This window comes from Lutra lutra, chromosome 3 (genome assembly GCF_902655055.1).
Source record: "Lutra lutra chromosome 3, mLutLut1.2, whole genome shotgun sequence".
Lineage (NCBI taxonomy): Eukaryota > Metazoa > Chordata > Mammalia > Carnivora > Mustelidae > Lutra > Lutra lutra.
In genome coordinates this window covers 92157335-92162897 of record NC_062280.1, presented here as the reverse complement: position 1 = coordinate 92162897, position 5563 = coordinate 92157335, and positions in this window count along the sequence as shown.

Below are 5563 nucleotides of genomic sequence, written 5' to 3'. Positions count from 1 at the left end.
TCTAACTAATTCTGTCTTTATTTTACATCATCATTTTCCCACTCTCTATTGGATCATTCCCATAAACAAACACATATACTGTTACTTCTTTAAATTTTTTTTTTCTTGGGGGAAGGAGTCAAGATGGTAGAGAAGTAGCAGGTTGAGACTACTTCAGGTAGCGGGAGATCAGCTAAATAGCTTATCTAAAGATTGCAAACACCTACAAATCCAACGGGAGATTGAAGAGAAGAAGAACAGCAATTCTAGAAACAGAAAATCAACCACTATCTGAAAGAACTCTACGGAAAGCGCTCAGGGAACAAAAGCTCCCGAAAGCAAACCCAGCAAACCCGAGCGGATTACTCCGCCCGGCCCCGGGTAAGGGCAGTGCAACTCCGCCTGGGGCAAAGACGCTTGAGAATCACTACAACAGGCCCCTCCCCCAGAAGATCAACTAGAAACCCAGCCAGGACCAAGTTCATCTACCAAGGAGTGCAGTTTCAATACCAAGGAGAGAGGCAGAATTCCAGAGGAGAAGAAAGCAAAGCACAGAACTCATGGCTTTCTCCTCATGATTCTTTAGCCTTGCAGTTAATTTAATTTTTTTTTCTTCTTTTTCAATTTTTTTTTCGCTTCTTCTGCTAAATTTTTTTAACTTTTACTGTTTTCTTTGTTAACGTTTTTTAAATAGTTTATCTAATATATGTATATATTTTTTTCCTTTTTATATTTTTTCTTTATCGGCTTTCTTTTTTAATAGTTTCTTTTTTTTTTTTTTTTTCTTTCTGAACCCCTTTTGATCCCTTTCTCCCCCCTCACAATTTGGGATCTCTTCTGATTTGGCTAAAGCATATTTTCCTGGGGTTGCTGCCACACTTTTATATTTTACTTGCTCCTTCATATACTCTTATCTGGACAAAATGACAAGGCGGAAAAATTCACAACAAAAAAAAAAACAAGAAGCAGTATCAAAGGCTAGGGACCTAATCAAGAAGTTGCAAAAAAATGCATTATAGACCCATAGAATGTGATATTTATATGATCTTCTTCCAATATAATTTATCATAATAAAAAATTTATTAAATATCCAATATGTGCCAATCAAGATGGAAACACTATGTATATATACATATATTAGATGTATACTCATTTAATCCATTAAATTAGGAGACTGTTTTATTTCCCACCTTATAAAGAAAGCCAGGCACAGAAAAACTTGATATATTATCCAAATTCTTATGATAAGTATATTTAAGAGTTGAGATCTGAAGCAGATCTAAGACTAGCGGTTGTGCTGTTAAGGAAACAGGATTTCCTTAACCAGTGAAACAGGATTCCAATACAAAGGTATGGTACACAGCCGACCTGCAAAAATTTATCTTTCTAAATGCTAAAGCTGTTTGCACTGTGCATAAATCATTTTGCAAATTCTCTCTTATATAAGATATAATCATGAAGAGTGGAGAGCCACACTTGGTATGTATTTTTAGAATTAAATTATTTACATTAAGTGATAATAGTACCTTTTACTTTTTTTCTAGGTTCCTGATTTACAATTCTTTACTTACTTTTGTGACTTTTCTTCACCCTCTCTTATTTCTCTAACTCCCTTTTAAGGTGTGAAAACCAAAAGTAGATACAGTATTCTAGGAAAGGCATGATTAATGCAAATCTTAAAGGATGCTTCCATCTTGAGAATTTTTTCTCTTACTATTACATTGCAACTCAGTTTTTCCTGTCATTTGGGAAAAGTTTAACTCTCCTTTAACATAGGATAAAATGATTTCCTATTTTCACCACCTTACCCATATTTATCCTGATTTGCAGGAAGCCAGTTTCTAAGACATGGGAGAAAGCTTAATGTCTTTACGCAAAATGTGTTTGAATCCACTAGTCCCTCAAGTCTTTCAGAAATGTGTTCTATGCACAGAGAAATTAAATTAACTGTAAATTCATCTTGTAAATTCCCAATGCAGATTTAAAAATATGCACTCCTTATCTTTGTTTGATACACTATTTCCCAGTTTGATCGTCCCAGAGACTTTCTTTCTCATAGCATTTATGAACATCCACTATCATCTCTGGTAGGGGGCACAATTATCTGTCTCCACCTTCCACCCTCTGACTTTTGTTCTGTTGGCCCTGCGAACTCTATATTGCTAAAGCTGGTCACTTTACAGAGGCATAGAATTCTCAGGGAAAGAGGATGATATCTAGTCACATGACATGAAATACAATTTAATTTGTGACCATACTTATACAAACCAACATGGGACTGGGATTTGAGACCACAGAAGATGAGCTTATAGTATGTTGTGCAAAGAAACTTCTGAGTTGTGATTGTTCAATCTTGATTTGGTCATCTAGGACTGGAATTACAACTGGAGTTCATTAGGGTTCATTCTTTTGACATGTAGGATATAGTGTTAAATCTGAGTAAGGATATTTTACTAATTGTGAAGCACTGAATTAAGCTCTGGAATGTAAATAAAAATTAATCACAAAGAAGATATGCTTTTTAAGAAAATGATTTTTCTTATTTATTGAGAGAGAAGGGGCAAACGGGGTTAAGGGCAGAGGGAGAGAGAGAATCTCATGCAGACTCCATGCTGAGCACAGAGCCCAACCCAGGGCTAGATCCAACTACCGTGAGATCATGACCTGAATCAAGAGTCAAATGCTTGGGGCACCTGGGTGGCTCAGTTGGTTAAGCAACTGCCTTTGGCTCAGGTCATGATCCTGGAATCCCAGGATCAAGTCCCACATCCAGCTTCCTGGTCAGCAGGGAGTTTGCTTCTCCCTCAGCCTTCTCCCTTCTCATGCTCTCTCTCTCATTCTCTCTCTCTCTCAAATTAAAAAAAAAGAAAGAAAGAAAGAAAGAAAAATCTTAAAAAAAAAAAAAAAGAGTTAAATGATTGACTAAGCCATGCAGGTGCCTCAGAAGATGTGCTTTTAATAATCTATATAATGATCTATTTGTACATAAATAACAAAGGCACTTTTTAAAAAACTGGTAAGGGCCCTAAGAACAGTGCAAATAAAATGCTGAGAAAGTTTAAGAGGAAAAGTAATGCTTTCAATATTTCGTGGAAGAGATGCCATTACCAGATTCTAAAGGAAGGGTAGACAAATCAAAATAAAAACTACTTAGATCAGTTAGTAGAGAAGCATTGGGTGTTTATGGGGACTACTGAGGAACAATGCATTAATTAACTATTCATAGTATTAATATGAAGATTAAAGTAGATAATAATGGAAACCTCTGCTTTAAGTACTATCAGACTATATTTTGGATCAACCATCCCACTCGGATGGAACAAACTGGAAAACATTTTTTTTAAATGTGTGAATTATTACATTGACTTCCTATTTCTGGTCTCACGAGTAAAGAGCTTAGAAGTCATCAGCAAGAGAAAAGCTGAACAAACTGGAAATTAGTAACTATTTTGGGGTCTTTTTTTTTTTTTTTTTTTGACAGAGAGAGATCACAAGTAGGCAGAGAGACAGGTAGAGAGAGAGGGGGAAGCAGGCTCCCTGTGAGCAGAGCGCCGGATGCGGGACTCGATCCCAGAACCTTGAGATCATGACCTGAGCTGAAGGCAGAGGCTTAACCCACTGAGCCACCCAGGCGCCCCTATTTTTGGGTCTTATAGAGAATTTAGGTCACAGGGCAAACTGCTGCCCCCAAAATTGAAGAGATCAGCAAGTACAGAAAATCACAGTTTTCCTGAACGGAGCAGAAACCTGCTGCTGGAACCAGGAATGGGTAAAACATAAACTGTAATTGGGGAATTGCTAGAGGCTCAATGTGGATAAGCTTGAGAGTCAAAATCTCTTCAGCTTTATCTCTAGGAGCTCCTCCACGTTCCCAGCATGAAGACAAAAGAAAAATTCCCCTGTTTCTGACAGGAGGGGTAGGGGGGTTGGGAGTGGGCAGTAGAAATCCCTTGAAATATGCCCAAGCATTCTGTTACCATAACAAAAACCTGACTTCAAGGAAAAGTATTATTGCACTAGTTTTTGTCACCCTGGGTTTTACCAAATCCTAACCATCCTTGGAGAAGGTAAATACCCAACTCTACCCCCTTTAGCCCTCCACCTGGAAGAAAGGAAAGGTTTTCTAAAAGACTGAGGCATTCTGGAAAAGTCAAAGCTATCTATAGAAACAGTAAAAAGATCATATTTTTGAGGGGCACCTGGGTGGCTCAGTTGTTAAGCATCTGCTTTCGGTTCAGGTCATAATCCCAGGGTCCTGGAATTGAGCCCTGAGTTGGGCTCCCTGCTTGGCAGGAAGCCTGCTTCTCCCTCTCCCACTCCCCCTACTTGTATTCTCTCTTTTGCTATCTCTCTCTGTCAAATAAATAAATAAATAAAATCTTCTTTTTTTTTTAAAGTATATTTCTGAGATATTCAGGGAAAGGAGGGGGACTGAATAGGTGCAGCATAGCATATTTTTAGGACAGTGAAACTGATGAGGGAGCAGAAGGATAGTCGAAGACAAAACATAAACTGACACCCTCAAGCTCCCGCCATCCCCACTCCTAGGTAGGGCAGTGTGACATTCTTCCAGGGATCTCCAACTATCTTAAGGTTAATACCAGGCTAGAAGGGGAAATCCCAACCTTAACTTGACAATGGCAAGACATCTGGTATCTTATAGGTATCTTGTGGGTTGGTCCTCTTTAGCATATGAAAGTTCTTTTGAAACCTCCCTTTTTTTCTTACTTCCCCTAGCTCCCAGGTGTATAAAATCAGCCACCACTCAAGACCCCAGTGCCACAGCTCTTTCTGCCCATGGGTGTTGTCCACACGCTTTAATAAAACCACCATTTTGCACCAAAGATGGCCCAAGGATTATATCTTGGTCATTGGCTCTGGATCTCACCCCACTGAAACTCACTTATATTCTAAAACCCCATCAAAATTGTATTTGTAATATACTGGAATGATAGATGCATGGCATTTTATACTTGGTAACACTCACAAAATGTACATCAAAAGTGAATCTTGAGGTACACTATGAACTTCAGTTAACACTACTCTATTACCACATTAATGCAGCTGTTAATAATAGGGGAAAATGTATGTAGGGTGAAGGGGGATTTGTATGAGAACTCTGTACTATATGTTCAATTTTTCTATGAATATAAAACTTTTCTAAACTCTAAAGTTTATTAATTAAAAAATATATATCTTACATTGTAAAAACTCATGAAGCTGTACCTTTAAAATAGGTGCAATTGGTTTTATATAATTTACACTTCAATAATGTTGATTTTTTAAATAGCATTATAAAATATAAAATGCTTAAAACTACATTTGACCAAAAAAAAAAAAAAAAAAGAGGGAGAGAGAGTTGTAACATGACATTGGAAACATGAAAACATTGATGAAAATAATTAAAGGAAATATAGGTATGTGAAGAAATATGTTTATAGATAGGATGACTCAATATTGTTCATAATTGTTAACATGTAAATTATCCTTGGATTGATTTCTATCTCAGTGCAATTGTAACAATCCCAGCACATTTTTTTTTTTAAGAAATATACAAGCTGGGGTACCTGGGTGGCTCAGTGGT